Source organism: Falco punctatus (assembly GCF_963210335.1).
Source record: "Falco punctatus genome assembly, chromosome: 15".
Lineage (NCBI taxonomy): Eukaryota > Metazoa > Chordata > Aves > Falconiformes > Falconidae > Falco > Falco punctatus.
In genome coordinates, this window is record NC_137595.1 from 4,507,910 (window position 1) to 4,529,909 (window position 22,000).

General features: G+C 37.9%; 1 long non-coding RNA gene across 1 annotated transcript in view; it reads left to right on the forward strand.

The window, feature by feature from the left end:
• Positions 1–16,083, forward strand: part of LOC308053676 — a 53,295-nt gene extending 37,212 nt beyond the window's left edge. Inside the window, exon 3 of the long non-coding RNA XR_013923758.1 lies at positions 49–16,083. This is a non-coding gene — a long non-coding RNA (uncharacterized lncRNA). The remainder of the gene's footprint in view (positions 1–48) is intronic.
• Positions 16,084–22,000: the final 5,917 nt, after the last annotated feature.

Below are 22,000 nucleotides of genomic sequence, written 5' to 3' on the forward strand. Positions count from 1 at the left end.
TTTTAGTATCAGATTTAACTAGAATTTCTGTTCCATTTTCTTCTGCAGAAGTTTGTGGCTAGCAAGGAGATAGTGAGACCCCACTAAACAAGAACTGTGGTGGGTTCAGCTTACTTCCATGCAGTAGGCACGCTCTGCCCTTGGCTGCCAGCACAACCTCCTGCTCCATAGCTCCTCTGCAAACCCCAGTGGCAGCACAGCACTACAGACCTAGGAGACAGAGGTTTGCGGAAAATATACCCAGAGTGAGTACAAGCCTTCTCTTTCCTCGGCTTTCACAATTCAGATATTTGCAATAAAAATTCTTTAAAACATTACAAGACCTGTGCTATAAAATGTTGATGTGTAACCTGTCAGAGCTTGTCCATTAGTGTTGACCCCCACCCCTTATTCTCCAGCAGTTATCCACAGCATTCATCAGGCCCTGCTCAGGGGAAAGTCCATCTGTTGTGTTCAGGGGTGGTCTGCTTCTCAGTTTCAGTACATCAGGTAAGAAAATCTTTACCAGAAACAAGATATAGTACTTGAGAGCAGAAATTGGAAAACTCATCCCTATGAGCACGTTATCTCTTTATTTAAACCTAATTGATGCATCAGAATCATGGAAGCATATTGTTACTAAAAATATTGTTTTCTCATATCTAAATAAAAGACATTTAAATATCAATAGACTGAGAAATAAAAAGATTCTGGTTTTTATGTGTGCAGGTCTTTCATGAGAGCTTGAATGAAATAATCCCAGGAAGGAATTAAAAACTGATGTAGTTGTACCAATTTATCAGTCTCATAAAAATGAGAAATAAGCATCTATACAATTTCTAACTGCTGGGAAATCTCTCATGCATACACACATATGTCAGAATATATTCTCTTCAAGATTTCAACTTATATGTTTCTCTGTTAATTATGTTAAAAGTTATGTAAATGACCATTAATATTTTTCAGCTATTTAAAATCTTCTGTCTAAATCTCAAATCTTTATGGACAATAGGAAACATGAAAAAAAAATAATCAAACAGATGTCTAATAAAAGCTATGCCTACAGATATACTGAATAGTTAAATGAAAATACAGATTTCTGCAAATACACTCGATTTCCATATACTAGTGCACAGGGGGACTGTTAAATGTATTAGATCTTCAGTCTGCAAAGCACTTAGCCGCATGTAAAACCATATACATACTAGTTTTCTAGTTTAAGTAGTTTCACTGAAATACCTCCCATGACAGCTGTGGTACAGCACAGAGATATCAAAACTACCATAAATGAATTCATTTGGTAACTGGAAACAAACCAGCAGTGACAGCACAGAGCTCAACACAGGTTAATTTTCTTTTCTGAGAGACTGCAGTCATTTAAAGATCACTCATATCCCTCTATGGAGTAATGGGTTCTGCAGAATGGAGGCACCAGCTGTCTTGAACTTCCAAGTAAGTGCAACTCAACTATACGTGTATCCAGTCTAGATTATTAGTGATAATTCACAGTGACTGCAAGAAGTTGAATGCTAAATTTTAACCAAAGGTGTCAGAGCTTCTGAACATACTCAGTGTTTACAGAACAATCTCTCTGAAGCACTGAGAAAAACAGTTTCAACTTTGGAAAGCAATGCAGTAATATTAGTAATACCAGGAAACACAGCGGGTAGTATATAATTTCTCAGAAATAAATGCTCCACAGTTAGAATAAAAAAGTGTTAGAAATAATTATTCCTGTCAGCAAAATAGGAAAAGAGATGACAAAATAAATGTTGGTGCGGGGAAGGAATCCCTCTTGCAGATAATGGAATTGCAAGCAGCTTCACAGCAATGTATGAAAGTTTCCTCTTTCACCTGAGCTTCAGTTGCAAGCTGGAGCAGATGCACAGACGAGTGCAGTACCGTTATCATCACGGTTACATACATGACAACTGGATAGGTTAATATTAGCACATAAGGTGGCCCAGAAAGACACAACTGAAGCCCTGCATCCAAAGGTTTACTGGGAGACAGCTATGTGGTTTTGAGCAGTATGGGCTGTCTTTGTTCTGACACTGATAAAATAAGGGAAGCAAGCCTCAAACTAGAGTGATTTGAATTTCATTCCAAAATATAACAAATTGATAGGTATTTCGTTTGACTTTGCATTTTAAATTGAAAGCAGCAATGATGTTCCTTACTCTTTCTTGTAAAATAGATTCCATAATTCTTAATATATTCCTTGGTCTGCAATAACACTGCGAGTCATTCACCTTTCAGCAGTTAATCATGATCCTTTCTCAGTGATTTCCTCAGAAAAATTCCCATTTCCAAAGACTGTGCCTACAAGGGAGCAGTGGGAAGGTCACCCCATGAGAACAGGGATCCAGGGGCCAAGAAGGCTGGCAGGATCATGGCCTTGCCAAGGCAACAAATCCACTGCCCCCAGTGAGCCGAGCCCAGCCCAGCCTGCAAGCCCTGGGCCCGAGTACAGCTCACGCACAAAGCAAGGGGACCACCAATGAGGGTCCTCAACTTTAGGAAACAAATGATGCAATTTAACCATAATTCTCTACAGGTCTGTCTCAATAGAGAAAGTCAACTGTGCACTCTGCACTGTAGATGACAGTTTTCTGTGAGTTGATTTTTTTTTGCTAAATACAAGCACTTATCTTCCTTAATTATTATTTTTGCATAGATAACTTTATTTGTGGCTTGTCTAGTAAACTCTAAGGAGCTGGACCATCTGGAGACCAAAGTTAAAATTGTATTCCAGAGTTAAAATGCTCCGGGAGTTTGCTCCAGATGGGTTGCATAAATTCAAAGTGCTGTAGGAAACACTGCCAGAAAACAGGTCACTCGACACACACAACCTTTGCAATAAATGTTTATATAAATTATAATTTTCAATATTGCATTTTAATTACATAAAAAGCTTTGTGTGAAACATAACAATGGGTTTAGTCTTCTGCTATCAGAAAGCCAAAAGGCAGAGAAAGGAGTTAGTGAGAAGAGGACCAGCTTGCTTTACTTTTCCTGTTGTATCCTTTCTGAAAGGGACCTGAATGAAGATATTTTTGACTTCTCATTTCTCTTTATTACGTATTGGTTTAAAATATTTGTGAATTTATATTTACAGAAACAGACTTGAGCAAGCTGAAGTAAATAATTAGAGCGGTAGCAAAGTATGTCTGGTGATTTCCTCTGTTGTTATGCTAAGTTATATAAAAGCCAAATGATGTACTGTTTCATAGTCTTAACTCAATTTCATCTTTTTTAAGACATGTTCTTTTACGGAACCAAGAGAAGTACTCTGAAAATAAACATAGCATACCATTATAGCATATGCATGGGAAGTGCAAAAAGTACCAGTCTGAAGACTACAGTGTTCCCAAGGACATGAAGAGTAAGGTTTTGTCCCCCATTTAGCCTCTGAGGAGTTGACCTAATAGTCAAATACAATGCTGAACATTTGCAGCTCCTGTGGGAAAGTGGTGCTAGTTTACTTTGATGAAGCTGGTAAAAGATGATCTCAGAAAGTGGCCCAGGAGGTGTCTTAAAAGATCCATAATTTAAAGCTTTTTGTATTAATAATTTCCACAGTAATAATTTGAATTAGGAAAAAAAAAAAAACAAAATAACTTGTCAAAATCAGGAAAAGCAGCTCTAACTCAATGTTTGTCATTGTCGGACACATTTTAGTTTCTTCACAAGGTTTCAATAGTTGTGGACATTTAATTAAAAAACTAAGAAAAAGGATTTATTGCCTTTATTTAGTCATTATATCTGCCAGTGGGGAGGTAGATGATCAATCTCTGTAGGTTGCTAGGTAACTTCTTATTTGTCTTCTAGCTGACATGAGAATTAAAGACATTGAATACTATATAGGCACAATGAGGAAATCGCATAATAAAAAGGATGCCTTATTAGGAGCTTAGGTTTGTGATGTTAACATGTAAAATATGTACAATGAAAGCTTCTCAGTTACCAATGTCCTCATTAAGGACCTAGATATGTAGTTGTCCTGATTTCAGCTGGGGTAGAGTTAATTTTCTTTTTGGTGGCTAGTGCAGTGCTGCATGTTGGGTTTGGTGTGGGAACAGTGTGGTTGGGGACTTTCTGGTTTCTCAGGTCTCGCCCGCAGGAGGGCTGGAAGTGTGCAGGGAATGGGGAAGGGACCCAGCCAGATCAGCTGGCCTGAACTAGCCAGAGAGATATTCCGTACCATGGGATTTCATGCTTGGTATATAAACCAGGAGGGGGTTGGCCGGGGCTGGGAATCATTGCTCGGGAACTGGCTGGGCATCAGTCAGTGAGTGGTGAGCAGCTGTACTGTGCATCACTAGTTTTCTTTTCTCCCATCCCGCTGGATTTCATTCCTGCCCCCTTCTCCCTCCTTTTCATTGTAACTGTTACTGTTATTATTGTTCTTTTGGTTTTATTTCATTTCAATTATTAAATTGTTTTTATCTCAACCCTCGAGTTTTACATTCCTTGCTGATTCTCCTTCCCACCCCCCGGGTGAGGGGGGAGTGAATGAGTGGCTGCGTGGCACTTAATTACCAACTGGGGTTAAACCATGACAGTAGCATGGATCTCTGGGGAAGGTTTGCTTTGATTATAATAATAATATTAGATCATGCAAGCAGAGCTTGGTATAGAAGGTAAATATCTATTTAAATAATAGAAAATAAAACTGGGAATGCCGTTCTGAAAATTAATGGGAATTCTAAAGTGCACCTGTCGAGAAACTGAGAATTCTGTTTTCTTCAGCCACTGATTTCCCCTTTGTGAATTCCCCTTTGTTCTTGTGGGGGACTTCAACCTACCGATGCCCACTGGAAATACAACACAGCAGAGACAAAACAGCCCAGGAGGCTCCTGGAGTGTGTGCAAGACCTTCCTGACACAGCTGGTCAGTGAGCCAGCCAGGGGAGATGCCCTGCTGGGCCTGCTGCTTACGAACAGGGAAGGGCTGGTGGGTGACCTGGTGGTCAGAGGCACAGTGATCATGAGGTGATAAGAGGTTTTGGTTCTATTCAGCAGAACTGCTACCTTGGGCTTCCTTCCAGAAGGCCAACTTTGGCCTGTTAAGGAGCCTGTTTAACAGAGTCCCTTGGGAGTTCTGAAGGGCCAAGGGGTCCAGGAAGCCTGGACATTCTTCAGGAAGGAGGTCTTAAAGGTGCAGGAGCAGGCCATCCCCATGTGCTGAAAGAATTTATGAAAGACATTTCATAAGTCAGACAAACATGCAGCAAGTAGTTCCAAGCTGGTATTAATGGGCTACTGTGAAGTCAGAAATCATAATCAACAACTTAATAAAACCTTAAAATCTGTGCTTGAAGACTGAGTCAATAGAAAAGTTTGGCCAGCTTTTTCTTCATAGCTTTCATAGAAAAGTGGAGATGCCTACAGTATCTGCAAAGCATAATTTCCATTATATTTTCAGGGGGAGTTATTTTCCTTTCCTTTTTTTTTTTTTTTAATTTTGTTTTTATTTGTATGACCTATTACAATAAATATTGTATAAAATAGACATTTTCTAAATGTCTGAAATGAAACTTTTCAGAGAGAACATAGATATTCCCGAGGAAATATCTACTTAATATCTAATACATTTAGCCTACTTCAATTTACAGCGGGCGTTTAAGCATATCTATGATAAAAACATTCAGAGAACCTGTTAGTTCAGTGCTCGTTCAATTTAAATTGAACTCGAAAGAAGTGCGAAGTACATACTCCTCAATTCTCGAGTCTACATTCTGACTGAAGTAGAAAAGTCACAGTTCCTCCACAGCCGTCTCTTGTTAAAGTTCCTAATTGTCAAAATAAAGTAAAAGTAGATGTAAAATGACTAATTATACACTCACTGTAATGTAACCATACAACTGACAATGTCTTCATTGGTGCTAGGTTGCTACACTGACAGCACCTGCTTCCAACAAGAAATTGTGCCATATGTCAAGGGAAGATAATGACTTACAGAACAGTTTGGTATAACTCTTCTTTCCTGCCTTCACAAGCTATAATCCACATGAAAGAGTCAGAGAAGTAAGACTCATCTGCAAGACTTCATTATAAATAACTCCTTTATAACATATGCTTTGCTGAAGCACACAAATCCCCTGACTTTCGTGAGCAGCTCAGTGAATGGGTGAGCTGTATATGACTTTCAGAAGCAATTTCTATGATTGCTAGCCTGTATCATAATCATACACCAGAACCACTGGGGCCTGAAACAATTTCCCATCTATTACCTCTGCATTGTAGCTATCCTGCATCACAGGGTGTCATAGTAATATACAGGATGCATGGGGTGAGGATGAGAATATGCTTAATCAACCTATTTTCATTTCCTGCACAAAACATTTAGTTTCAAATAATCAAGCCAGATCTAAAAGGCTGGTTTGCTAAAATCATCTAAGAAGGTAAATAATTTTTAAATCCACTCTTGTCTACTGCATGGCCCTTTTCTATCATACTTTCTCTGGTGAAGCTTTTTTTTTCCTTTTACCATTGGAGGAAACAACATCTTCTAGTTCTACTTGAACATATTTATGCTCTTAATAGGTGTTATTTTTATAGGATCATTTGTCTTGCAATTCTTTGTATGTAAGAAGAGCATTTTGTTTTCGTTGCATTTGCTTTTTCCCCTTAAAATTGATGGATTCATTAAAAAAATCTTTGGCATAATCCCAAAGAAAGATAATGCAAAATGATTAGTAAAACCAAACAGTAAATTATAAAAGCAGAAACAAATGATCCCCAAATATACCACTAAGGGCCATGAATGATTTTAAGATCAGTACTTGTCATCATTCTAAACAACATTTGTATTTATGCCAAAAACATACAGTCAGCTCAAAATATCTCTGAAAATCTCCTGGAAGTCAGTGTCCTTAAAGACAGTAAGACAGTAAATTTTTAATTTTCACTTTTAAGCTTATATTAAATTTGCATTAAAACAATAATAGTCTAATTTTATAATTTATCATCAAGATATTAGGACAATTTTCTCCTGTTGCATAACACCTTGTATTTATCACATACTTGGTTACACCCACTGGTGAAGAGTCAAGATATGTTTCTTCTGATATTCCGCGTTTCTCCTATTGCAAAATAGGTACTGGAGTTACCAGACAACAACGTCCATAAGTTATAAACATAAACATGTAATAGGAGCAACCTCCAGTGCTCTTAATTTTCTTTCTTTCTTTCCTACTTTCTTTTGTTCTTTTTCTTTGTTTCTCTTTCTGAATGTGTAATGTGGAGTATGTGTATGTTTGATCACTTTTGTTCTCCAGCTTCGTAACAGCATGGACACCGTATATGAGCATTTAAATATTCCATTTTAGTAGTTGGGTCTAAATCTGAATACATATCTACGGCTTGGACTCCTGCTGCTTAAAGCTATTTGCACTCAGATGAAATTGTGACCCTCAGAAATGGAAGTATTTATGTTGAAAGAGGACTGAATAAAATATTTATAGGGCTATTGTTATAAAATAGAAAAAATTATGATATAAATAAGATTACACTGTATAAATCAGCTAAAATCTACACAATCTGTGTTTCTTTAAAGAAATCCAACATTATTTTTTTCTGAAGCACACATTAAAAGAATTTCAATAACATCGTATTTTCAGACTTTATTGTTGAGGGATACAAGGCAAGTTTTTCCCTGGTTATATTATCTTTACAACAGCATTGTTTCAGACAAAGTAAAATTAGCTTATTTAAAGCCCCCACGAGGGACAGATGCATTTTGAACAGTATTTTGAATGTTTTTGATTACCTAGAGGAATGATATCCCAGTTTTTGAGATCCCAGTATGGCTTTATTTTCTGGACAACTCGGTTACTCTTTTGTGCACTGACCTTATCATGATACTGTTTTTCCCTTCTCTTCACTACACTGTTCTGTGACAAAGCTCTATATGAATATGATAGAAATCTAGTTCACATAAAATATCTGCAACTTAGTCAACTTCACAAGGTATAAAAATAACAATTTCTTTTCTGTTATACTCAGTTCTTATTTTTCTACAATATTATCCATGTGTTATGAATTACTCTATAGTGTACTTAAAAAAAAAACAACCAACAACAAAACCCAAACCAAATTAAAATCCATTATATCCACATCAACTATAGGATAATTTTTTTGTTTCCTAGGTCAGCTTGTGATTTTTCTTATAATGTATCAATTTAAATACAGATGGCCAAGGAGAAAGAATATTAATCCCCTTACATCATACACATCCACAGTGATGGTGAGATGATACAGACACTGTTAAGCGTGCCTCTCTTTTGGGCAGAAAGCTTTGGGTAGTTTCAGATAGATGATCTGTTCCTTTTCATAACTTTTTCATTTTAAAATGAGTGGAAGGATTTTGTAAGTCTGAAAGAATTATAGGTGATAATATGTCTGCAAGTAGATAGCTGCTAAGTTTAAAGACATCCAGGGCATGAATTGGTTAGAATTGAATATACTACTATTATTGTATCAGGGAAAGAAATTAGTCTAATGGGCTGCCTTAATTTAGATTACAAGGAAGTCAAATTGTTATGACACCTCTTCCTTATTTGCCTATTAGAATATTTGTACAGCATGTGATGATTTGGGAAAACACTAAATTAATACTGTTCAAAATAAGGAGGAATTAAAATATAGAATATGACTGAGGTATGTGCCAGAGCTACCATGCATCTGAAGCTGGTGCTGAATTCTTCCAGTCTATCAGTTATTGCTGGCAGCTGTATCTATAGTCTTCTAGGCCAACATTTTCTCTGGCAAAATTCCGTATTTTTTTCCCATTATACTTTCTGAAGTTGAAGTTACTTACAATTCACCGTACAGATTATTGCTACTATGGAGATAACTCAACATTCATTATGCTTAATTTCAGATCTTCATAAATCATACAAAATTACTCAGATTTTGGTGTGGGTTTTTTGTTTTGTTTTAACTTTTTCATATAATGGTTGTATGCCATATATGTGCCTGTAAAAATATGTATTATATATTTACATGTATGCATGGGAATAATTATATGGATTCAATAATATGTCAGAATGTGAGATGCATCTTTAGCATATTCACAATTACTGAGGTTTTTTATGTTTAATATGTAGAATTATTTTCTGTTTTTAAAGGAATGCTTTTTACAGGTAAACCTTTATAGCAATATTTTAATCGAGAAGCAATCTCCTTGGAATGGGAAGAAAATCCCAAGAATGCCTGTGGATCAACTCTCACTTGGCAGTTGAAAAAGTGGGACTGTCTATTCAGTGCTTTTGTTTGTTCTCTATTTTCTGCAGTGAACCTGGCAGACAAGTTATCCCCTGAAGTCCTGAAAGGGCAGTGAGATATATTAGATCCTATTCAATCTTCCCCCCCGCAAACTTCAGAAAGTCATATAGGAATATTAAAGGCATAATATCTAGCAGAATGTAACTAGCTGTACTTCACCAAGGACACAATTTGTCCATTCCACCCTTCTCCATGTCCATATCATAACCACAGCCTGACTGCATGCAGATGTTGTTCAAGAACGTACAGAAATCCTGCTCCTCTTTGCAGTGGAATTGAGAAACAAGTGGACAGGTTGGTCCCTAGTTCAGTAGTTGCACTAGCACGCCTTTCAGTACTGGTGACCAGAGCCATAATTGAAGCTTTACTCTGGGGCTAAGCACTAATTTAGCGAGCATCAGATACCTTCCTATGTTTAAGTATTGTTTTGCACTGGAAGGTGCTGGTTTGTTGTGAACCCAGGAAGAAAGGCACCCAGACTTTGTAATGCTATTTATTAGAGCTAACACTGTCAGAAGAGAATAACATAGATAATCTTATGCCTCTTTAGATGCTGGTAGCCCTGGGCAGCGTGGCATCAAAGAGCACTGACCCACATGCAGTGTGCCATGCAGACCTCGTCCACAGCAGAGACCCTCTCTTTTCAGTGTTTCAAGCTATTATAGGACTCTCTGACAAGGAAACAACTCTATTACTTCTACAGGCAAACATATACGATGTTCTTACGAAAACTTCTTGCTACAGGCAAGGCCACACGTGTGGTGTAAGGGCCAGCACTGAGCAGGCACCGCTGGCAGGTCCCCCGGTTGCAGCGCTGGCTGAGCTCGCCTGCACCCACGGGGTCTGTGCCACACAGCATGTGCCCAACGGCCGCTCTGGATGCACAGAGCAGGATGGGCCTGGTCTGGGTAGGTTAGCGCTTACCTGGATCACTAACTGCCCAATGCACACTAGTCTTCTAGCCAGGAGTACTGCAAGTATCCACATTTTCTGAACCACCTTACAATGCAGCTCTCTCTTGCTATATAGATACCATAAATGGTTTTCTTATGTATTATAGACTTCTCGCAGAAAAACAAGATTCTAGCAAATAGCACCTTGTATATGATTAGTATCCTGTTGCTGTGCATTTACTTAAAATGTAAGTGTGCTACCATTGCTCAGCCTGGACAGTGCGTTTCTCTGCAGGCATTTAATTAATTCCATTTCTCTTTCTGGCAGCATGCAGTGCAACCTCCCAAGGTCTTTGCCAGGACTTCTGAGTCTGCAGCCCTTGCTCACTCCTTGGGTGCAATTGATTGTGCACGGTATGATGAACAGAGTGGGCTGAATATGCTAAGAACAGAGAGGAGAGAGATACAGATTTCTCCAGAAATCCACAAGCTAGGTATATTTTTTTAGTGATCCCAGTCACAGCTGTAAGCAATACTTATTACAGGACTGTGGTATTCTACAGCTAAGAGGTCAACACTTGAAGAATTTCAAGACAGTCTCAATGAGATAGCCTTCTCCATAACTTTATCTTGGTGGTTTTACCACTAGAAGAGGGAACTTACCCTTCACAAAGACTTGACAAGTAAGATGCAGCAGGGCTGAATACAAGTGACAGTATTCGATCTATTGTGAAATCATTAGTATTTTCTGCAGGTCCCTCATATGTCAGGAGGAAGATGACAACTATCTCAAGGCACTGACAATCTAAATTAGACAGACAATGCAGCTGAAAAATTTGATGTCTTGGGTAAACCAAGGGAGGTCAAAACTCAGCACGGTGAGGATAAGTTATCTTACTTGGCTGGTAGACTTCATGGAAGAAATAAGTTTATGTATGGGCTGCCTCCTCTAATTCTGCATTCTTAGAGCTTATGAATGATTGTTTATCTGCTAACAGCCTGCGGAGATTTGGTAAAATAGCTACAGCATAAAACTGAAAAATAATTGAAATAAAGTACTACCTGGCACTATCCTTGTTTATTCTATGCATCTGATATTAACATTTTGATGTCTTATGCTCATAATACATAGTAAGAAATGAAAATGTCATAAAATCAATACCTTCTAACAGCAGAGGGAAATGTCACAAATTATCCCATTCTCATTATAGTTTTCAGACAGTAATTTCACAAGCCTCTGCGGGATTAGGAAAGCTGAGTATATTTTTGCTCTTCCCTCAGATGTCAGTTTTATTGTACACGATCTAGACAGTGAAGGTTCTCTGCTCAGGAAGAAGTTAGAAATCAATTGTTTTGCCAATGAGATTCTTTTGCAAGGCTGTTAGCTGCCTTTGTAAGTGTGAAACTACCAAATTCCGTGACCCTGCTTAAATTACTCTGAAATACAAAAATTACACTCTAACCCTTTACATGGTACAGGAGCATGCTGTATGCACACATAGAGCTGTGTTGCTAATGAATAAAATGTGTGTGCTTTAAAGAAATTATATGGATTACCTATATAGAGAGGATATCATCACTCTTTAATATTTTCCTAAAAGCTCTAGATTTTATTCTTTTTTTTTTTTTTTTTAAACTAGGGACTAGAGTCTGATTGACCTTGCCTAGATAAGAATAAGCCTGGAAGAACCAGCCTTCATAATCCCAATGACAACATTTGCAAATCTAGTACCACTGCTGTGGTAGCGGATGTTCCAGCTAGATTAGAATGAAGCTCAGATCTGTGGTGTCATCTGTGCACATATTTTATCAAATTGATTCACTTGATGTTTTACTACTGATCCTAATCCTCTGATCAATCATGCTGCATACATGTTATCTTGTATTCATACTGCTTTGGAGACCACCAGGCACAAAATACAATGAATTCCAGGGTCTGCTGTCACGGACAATGTGGAAGGCCAAGCCCACCTGCATCACTTGGCTTGACAACAAGGACTTACTTCTTGTAGTACATAATAAAACCAGATGCAGCCATTCATTTCACATGAGCCAGAACCCCAGGATATTTTATCTCACATTAAGAAATCTTAGAAAAGACATTCTGCGGGAGTCAAATAGATGCTATGGGACACTATGCACACCAATGATTCTTTCACCCAGCAAAGTGAATCATACCAATTAAAAAAACAAACAGAACAACAAAACCCACACAAACCCCCATCATCAATAATAATAAAAAAAACCACCAGGCTTCGGGGATAGCTCTAATCATGGCTATACATAAGGTATAAACTGTCATTGCAGTGGTTTGGAAAAGGGTAATACCTTTTGATTAAAACCCAAGAAATAAGAATGAGTGAAATGCAAGTCTTCCGTTGTGAAATGTCTCCAGTTTTGATACAGAGTGCAAAGCAGGTATTTTTGTCAAACACAAATATTATCCCAGACTTTCTCATCAAAATATAAGCTATTTTGAAATAGCTAGAGTGAAAAGAATACAATTCATACAAATATGAAAAGGCTGTGACTTTTAATGGCAACTCTTACCCAACAAAATTTTATCCAGGGAATTCTGTACTTATTAGATTGTAGGACTCTGGAAGTTTAGATGGTTGTATAATTAAAGTAATTTGAATGTGAACAAAGATTCTCTGTAAGGGAAAGGCTCAGTGGTTTATGACAGATAATTCACAGTTTATCAGAGACTTCTAAATAGCTCTGAAGCTCAATAAAGCATATTATTTCTTTGAAAAGCTCAGTTTCCAAATAAAAGATATATTAATAACAGATAAATTAGATTACATATTTTTTGAGAATAGTATTGAAGTACATTGGAAGCTGGAGCCAAAGTCAATACGAGGTCCTTACTGTACATTGTATTATCACTCTCCATTTGTTACAAGGATGGTGTCTAAATTGTTAGGACAGGAAGCATGCCTCGCACCCCAGGGCTAGCTCTGCATGTCAGGCATGCTCCTTCTGGGGATAAAACTCCAAGTGTACTATTCCTCTGCCCTATCAGCTGCCTACGGGGAAGAAGAAACACTATGTATAATAAATACAAATATAAAAAATAAAAGTGAATAATCAGAGTATACGTGGACATACCTCTGCTCAGAAGTTTAAGTCTAGAAAGGAGAACTAATAAAAATGTTTCACTGTATTTAATGTGCTCTTTTGTTAGCAAGAATATTGAAAAACGAAATTCTAAACTCAGCCCACCCACTCTGAGGCACTTTTAGATGAAAAAGGTAAACAGTCAATATCCTGGACTGAAGGGTTAAGGCCCTGAAACCAAAGAAGATGTCCTAAGTACCTTAGATACTTAGTTGAACAAAAAGGGCTCAAGCAAGGGGCGGGTGTAAAATAAGGGGACATCTGGATAATCTCATGGTAGACAGCTCAATCTTGAGAACGGATACACAGGGCCACAATAAGAAAGTTAAAAGAATGGCCTCCAAGAATATAGTCTACTCATCCCAGAACTGACTTTGTGCAGAAGTAAAGGTCCATCAGCAGATGCAGTGAAGAATACTACAAGTCTTCATCCTAAGACACTGACGACCACCAGGAAAGATGACCGTGCATGCGGACCAGACATTTGCATATGTTAACGAATTCCAGGAAATCTCACGCATATGTGAACAAGTTCTCAGAAATCTTATGAATATGTATAACTTCATGGTATATAGTGTCTAAAAGTTTGCCAGATACTTGGAGCACTTATGGTGGAGTTAGCCCCAGTGCTACCCCAGTGCTGCAATAAAGAATATATTTATTAATAACAGTCTGTCGTTATTGAGTTTTATTATATCGGACTCCTTACCCAGCCACACCTAGCCTTCCACTTCGGTTAGAACGGAAAGGGGTTTGGATGCTGCCAATCTTTGTATCAGGACCTTGCCTGTAAAAATAAAGACTAAACCCTCTTGGTGTGCTGAAAGAGCTGACACTCACCTTCCTGTTCCCTCCACAATAAGAAATAGATTCTTTTCATTAACAAATCTGAAAAATATATTCATCTATCATTTTGACATTATGTTTGTAGAATGCATGAATAAGAAACATTAACTAAGCATAGTTAACTGTAGTAGTAAGCAGAATGGCTCACAAGATAAAGTCAAGTGAAAATGACCGCTGTTATCAATAAATTCAGTATTTATGTTTTTCTGGTTTAAAAATAACATCTTATTTACAAAAAAAAGTAACTTACTAGCTAAGGAAAAAACCCCCACCAACATTGGTTTTATTTATTTTAGAGGAAACATTGTAGGAAAACCTTCTTTCCTTTCAAGTTTACATTTTTCTTTTTTTTTTTTTATTGGTTCCAGATCATACTTTTGTTTATATTTCCACATGAATTCTCTTAAGGCATGTGTGCTTGCAAGGATTTATGTACCACTATATACAAAAAAAAGGTCAGAAATTGCACTCTAATAGAGGAAACCGGTGTTTTTTCCTGTGGAAGACAATTTCATAAGTTACTGAAATCAGTCCAGGAGGGCACCCCCCTTTCGGTTCTGTCCAAGACTTTTTGTGGACATACCTCCTAGTATATATTTCACCTGTTGGAATTTTTATGAGTAATGGAAGGCCATTTTGAACAAAGGAGAAAAGGATACGAACAACTTTCTCATTATGGATATCTTACATGCAGGTGAGTGAAATCTAGGCCATAATACAATTTTGCCATTGGCTTTAATTTCACATGGTGTGCTTGCCCACCACTTCTGCTGCTTGAGAAGCCAGTCTTGTTGATGAGATTAGAAGGATACGGCACATAACAGACCTGGCCTGCTTCACAACGACATTTATGCAACATAAATTCCTTCTGAGTGTGGCAGAGCTACCTCAGGGCAACTGTGCTGCATCCTGCAAGACTGCTGGATTTTTTAAAAATTGTTCTTATTTTTTTTCCTTTAATCTCAGCTTTGGGTTGGTCGGCATTTTTTTTTTTCTCAAGCACTTGGCAGTACATCAACTCCAGTAATTGTACCATTTCTGTGACCTTTAGAATCTAAACTAAGTAAAGTTTGGATTTCCTGGTTTCCTTGTTTCTCTGTATTAGTTTCTTTCCCTTCTGATTGTATTAGGGCTATTAGAGTTTTCCTTTTACAATATAACCCCTGGATTTATCAAATTAAATGCTATTCGGAGGGTTTGGTATTTCAGTTCTGAATCTTGTTACGGATGTCCAGAAAGTTTTCCAGCTGAATGCTGAGTTATTAGTCCTTAGTAATCAGTTAAGTCTTAACGTTGTCAAGCAGTTAATGAACAAAAAGGTACAGCACCATACTTGAATAGATGCACACAGTAATAGTAAGGTAAATGTGATTTCCTCAAAGTAGAAAGACTTAATGGCTCAGTTACACCCCAAAAGTGACTTCAATATGACTTCTGCTTGCTTTTGAACACTACTTCTACACATTAAAAATATGTAATTAGCGTGTTTATTTTCAACATGACCGACACCTGTAGAACATGGACTGAGTGGCTGTGCAATTACATCAGTGCTGTGCATTGACCTTGAATTTTGAGAGGGCCAGCTGCCAGAAAAAGAAATCTTTAATTTCATTGACTCATTAAATTAAACTCATTTTTTAACAAAAATAATCATGGGTGAATCACCATATGTTCTTGATTTTTAGGAGACTGAGGAGATTTTTAAATAACCAGAGAGTTCAGAGACGTTCTTTTGAACTAGAATGTTTCCAACATTTCCATTTAAGTCACATTTACAATCCAGTTGAACATAAAATTGTGAAACAGCAGGGAAAACTGGGTAAAGATATGAATGATGCTAGAGGTTGCATACTGTCTAATAATTTTAGTAATTTAATTCTGAAGTAATTTAGAAGCCATTAGATGAAGAAAATATTGAAATGACTAAGGTGAATCCATATGAAAAACTTAGGAGGCTGCAGAAATAATTATGGTATTTGATTTTTTTTTTTTTTGTCTTTTACTTTTATGCTGACCAAGTTTCCATATTCTGTCCTGAATTAAATGTAATGTAGGTTTTAAAGTTGTTGAATATGATTCAGTGATTCAAGACGGGAAGGAGATAAGCAACAGAATCTGCTGCATGAGATAGTCTTGGTAGGAAGAAAATCCAGATGAACACCATCTGTTCTGTTGCAGTTGTTCTTACATTCATCACTAAACAAATCATGGCTACTAAGGTACGGAGGCACGGATCACATCATAAGAACATGCAGAAATGGGTGACCTTTGATCCAAACCAGGATGGTTCTCTCTGCCCAATCCCTTCTTTTTCTACTCTACATATCCTCCTACGAATCTTCTAGAAACACATAAATAGGCCCATCATATTTAAGGTTTAAACATGATTTATGAATTCCTATCAAACAAAGTAAATTTAAGTAATGGTGGTAAAACTCTGGCTACAGTTTAATGGGATTATAAACTTTTGCTGGAACTTAGATAGCTAAAGAGTTATATAAACAGACATTCATAAACTTCAGCATTGTCTTTTGCCTTTACTATCTACCTAAACTATCCTCTCTTTTGCATTAACTCATATCATAAGCAACTATATCGTACCAGCTCCTAGGATCACATCCATGTTAAGGACTGAGTGCCCCCTCAGTGAGTTTGCAGCTGACATGGAGTCGGGGCAGTGCTGAGCTGGGGGGCCGGCAGGCTCTGCGCGGGGGCTGGCCGGGCCCAGGCGGGTTGTGTGGAGCTCAGCCAGGCCCAGCACCCGCCCTGCCCTGGGCACAGCAGCCCCACGCAATGCTACGGGCTTGGGGAAAACTGGCTGGAAAGCTGCCTGGCATGAAAGGCCCTGGGGGTGTGCCCAGGTGGCCACGGGGGCCAGCAGCGCCCTGGCTCGTGTCTGAAGCAGCGTGGCCAGCAGGGCCAGGGCAGCGCCCGTCCCCCCGTGCCCGGCACTGGTGCGGCCGCCCCTGGAACGCTGGGCTCAGCTCTGGGCCCCTCACTCCCAGACAGACCCTGAGGGGCTGGAGCGTGTCCAGGGACGGGCACGGAGCTGGGGAAGGGGCTGCGGCACAAGGCTGGGGGGGGCGGCTGGGGGAGCTGGGGGGTTCAGCCTGGAGAAGAGGGGGCTCAGGGGGGGACCTTATTGCTTTATACGGCCACCTGAAAGGAGGTTGCAGTCAGGTGGAGTTCATCTCTTCTCTCAGGTATCAAGTGGCAGGACAAGAGGAAACTGACTCGAATTGTGCCAGGGGAGGGTTGGATTGGGGATTAGGAAAAATCATTTCCCTGAAAGGGTGCTCAAGCACTGGGACAGGCTGCCCAGGGCAGGGGTGGAATCACCATCCCTACATTTATTAAAAAAAACCCCAACACATAGATGCAGTGCCTAGCGACACTGTTTAGTGATGGACTTGGCAGTGCTGCGTTAACGGTTGGACTTGATGATCTTAAAGGTCTTTTCCAACCTAAATGATTCTATGATTCCAAGGCATTCAATCCTTTTGGGACTGTGAGAGGTCCCTATTATGAGTTCTATCTTTGAATCTTCCTTTTTTCAATCCAAAGATGACTTAATTAGTGATCTATGGTCAACAAAGTTTCCTGAAAGCCAGCCATAGTGCTCTTTTAAAAGGAATACCAATTAGGTAATTTCTTAGATGTTAAATTTTGTATTACTATTAATGTTTTAATGAAAACTAAATTCAGAACCTACATGCACCCCTAATCAGAATGATTTCCGATCATAATCTCCCTCTGAACTTTATTTTCTGGAACTGTTTCTGCTCTTATTCTAAGACAGTTCATTGTATACCTCATGAGAAAAAACAATGAGATCTATATGTCACTTCCCAAAGAAAAACCTCTTGAAGACCTTTTTGTAAGGCAGTGCCTTACTAACACAGACATCTGTGCTAATCAGTGCTGAACTTTAGAAGAACTGATTTGTTTTGTTTAATACAAATCCCTGTGGTTTGGGAAGACTCAGCTTTTACAGACTTAGTTTGCACACCCTTTGTTTCTTTGAAGAAATCTGTAAGAATGCCCATTGATCTCTTGCTTTTTGTTATGATCACTAGAAGTTTTCAGAGTGCATGGCAAGTCATATTGCTGACTGATTTCTGCATAAAACAAAACTGCAGTGAGCTTGACTGCGAAAAAGAGAATAGGTGATAAAGAGAATATTATGTTGCATTAGATAGTAAGAAGATATGTCAGCTTCAAAGATTAAACCAAGATCATTATGTGAGCTTCTTTTGTTAAATAAATTATGTTTAGAAGAACAGAAATGAGAAGCAGAATTTAAAAGTAGGTACTATAAAAATACAGTAATTTGTTAAAAAAAAAAAATATTATACCAATCTGTACATTATTTATTTCTTTAAAAACTCAAACTGGGTAAGCGTGATATTTTGGAAAAATAAATTGCGCCTTCTAGATTTAAGTGCTATGTGCAGATTAATGGTCTTAGCCACAGCTTCTTTCATCTACATTCATCCTTGGCCAGCAACATCTTTGCCTTTTTTCCCCTCAGAAGCTATATACTTCAGCTAAAGCAACTGTCTATACTGTTGTATGGATTATAATTTTTTTCCTTTAAAGGAAAAATTGCTTATGCAGTTTGCAAAATGGCATAGTTTGAAGCTGATTTATTGGTGCTTGCCTCTCCTTCACTGTGTTGGAATAATTCTGGCAGAGTGAGTAACTAAAGAAAGAAAAATAAAATTATTTAAATGTAGACCTGGAGAGGACAGGTGACAGCCACCATCACAGAGAACAACTGATGAGATACAATATCTGAAGCACGCAACAAACAAGTATTTCTGTAAATGAACTGGAAGCATTGGATGAGGTTCATGGAGTTGGAAAACATTTGTATTGCTCTATTTTACATTTTAGAAGACTTTTAAAAGCGTAGCCTTACTATTCAGCCTATTCCCATTCTGTCTTTTCATGAAAAGTGACTCTCTTACACCAATGGTAAGAATAGTTGCTATTATTCCCTAATTTTATTTTTGCTGTGGCAGCACTTAGAGGGAGAAAGAGAATATGCTGAATTCCAATTTTGCCTTTGCATCAACAGCATATACTAATTTTCACATATGAAGCAAGCCACAAGTAAGAGTGGAAGGAATGATAAGCAGGGATGCAAGCATATCAGATAGCAGTCATCACTTAAAAAAAAATAATAAAAGAAACACAAAAGAACACTACCACTCTCACACTGTGATTTATTCTTGTTAAAATTAGTGTAAGGAAGGCCTGCCTTGTGCAGCGACAGTCATCTGCAAATTTCAGATTTAAATCAAAGTTAGGGTCAGTGAGATAATAACTATAAATGCTTCTGGTTTAAGTGAGAATCTCACAGTAAAATACCAAGAAGCAGTCAGTAAGGACTATAGGTGTTCTGTTGAAACTTCACGTAGACACACTTTGAAACAGGAGAGAGCATATCCTTTGCTACATATGTTCAGTTAGTAAAATACTGCACTGGCTATTAAGAACTACACCTCACTATTATGTCTGTGTATAACCCACAACTGTTTTAATAATTGCATAGTGCAAGTCTGGTGCACTCTGTGCTACACCTTGGAGCAAGCAATGGCACTCATCTTCAGCTCCATGGCTGCCTGATTAATCGATTAACCAAAATTGATTATTGCTATAAATCTCTCATGTACATATACACATACATATATGTATAAAAATTACAATAAACCTGTACAACTCAGTTTAGATATGCTGGAGGATTTGCAGGGGTGGCTTTTGCTTTCGTTTGTTTGGTTTGGTTTGTCTGTCTGTCTTAAGGGCATACCTTGCACCTTTTGTTCTAACAAAGATAAAACAAATGCCTGGATGCTAAACAGGTTAAATGGTTGAGACAGCATGTCTCATGATGATCTAGTCTGTTTTCTGAAGGCAATATATCCAAATGTCTAATATACTCAAATTTGTTCTTTCAGTTTAATCCAAATCTGCTCTAATGGAGATGGCAACTGGGTCCTTATCACCTACCAGTTTTCCCACAGGCTAAGCTGTCTTCTTTTTTTCCTTTTATTGTGAAATGTCCCAGGTATCCATAGTATGTCCTTTTTCTGGCAATGACTGGCTAAGGACATGATTTTTGGGAAGCCTCTGAAGATGATGATTATTTTACTACATGTTTTGATACATTTCTTCCATTTGGAATTAAATCAAAACATTGCTTGCAGTCAAGGAACACTTATTAGGCATTCACTTTACAAAGTATACTATTACCACTTATTTGGTCTTCATGGTAGCTAGAAAGACAGAACAAACAGAAGTGAACTGTCTGTAAGGCCTATAGTACACAAAGTCACTACTTTAAGTTCATTTTGAACACTGTTGGTTTTCCTATTGATTAATTCTTAAACAAATCAGGACAATCCCATGACAGCAGCAAGCTTGGAACTGGTGTGGATGATAGATGAGAAGAAAAAAAAAGAAAAGCAGAATCCCTTTCTTACCCATCAAGACAAGCTCTGACTGTGCTGATAGCACTTGTCAGGACACAATGCTTCTTCACTCGCATTCATTAATGTGGACACAGACTGATGAGGTTTTTCTGTTCTAGAGCTAATACAGTCAGTGGCAGCTTTGGGATTCCTGTACTTAACACAGAACTAATAAATAACAGTTTTGACCGCTACGGAGACACTGAATTTTTTCTGAACTGGAACAAAGCAGCTGCCAGAAAACATGAGAGTAGCTCAAAACAGAAATAAGAGAAAAAAAATAATAATTCTGTGATTGTAGACAGAGAATCCTAAATGCTACTCAACATGTCAGAAAGAAAGGAAAAAAATCAGAAATAATAAGATTTATTCATTGCTGATGCAACTTATTAATTATAGTTCCAAGCTGATAGTGCTACCTGGGGAATTATTATTCTTTAGAACTGACATCAGGGAAAGGCAAACAAAAGATCTTGGGAATTTGTAGGAAAGTAGCTTGTTTTAAAAGAATATTCCCATCTTTCATCTCTTTTTATATTGTACCCAGTGACTTCAGATAAAAATATATTTATAAACAGTACAATAATATTCTTCAAAAGTCCAAGTTCAGATCAAAGACTGAACATACGGAAGGTCAGCATATCCACACAGTTCTTTTAACAAAGCTTATCAACCAGTAGCAAGCCTAAATGAACAAGTATGTATATAGTTTATGCACATTACTGTACATAGAAACATACAGGTAAAAAAGTAGAAATATTAATTAATAGATGAAAACAGCACCTGGACACTGACATTTTTTAATCTCCATTTAGGTTAAGAGAAAGCTTGTTGTATGCATCAATTTCTAAAAGTAAATATAAAATTGGGGTCTAAAATTCCAACAGTAATCGGGACTCTGGTGTACTAAAGGTACAGCTGTGTAAACTACAGCATGGGGAAAGGGAAGGTAGGAAGATAATTCACCTAACTGTACTGACAAAAACAACAGGTTGTTTTTTTTTTCTGCTGAGCCTTGTGTAAGCTAGAAGGATGACACTCTCCCCAATTAATTTTGTCCTTCCATTACTTTTCTTTCCCTGACAGAAGGTCCCAAGCTATCATTCCAGCTGATCGACTGCTTGATGTTCTGCATCAGAACTTGTAGCAGCCATTAGCATTATGGAGGCCCTCAAATAACTTTGCCCAATCAATGTAAAACATGACCAAATATTAATTACTGCATTTAGCCTGCCTAAAATGTACAAAGCTCTGAAAAAAACTCTGTATTTTAGTAGTATTATTGATGTGCTGTTTCAGAGTTTTTAAGGGCTAATGCAGCCCTTTTTTTTAAAAAAAGTTGAATTCTTGTACACAATACCACATAATTTTAAATGTCCCAGATTTATCTTCTTGGAA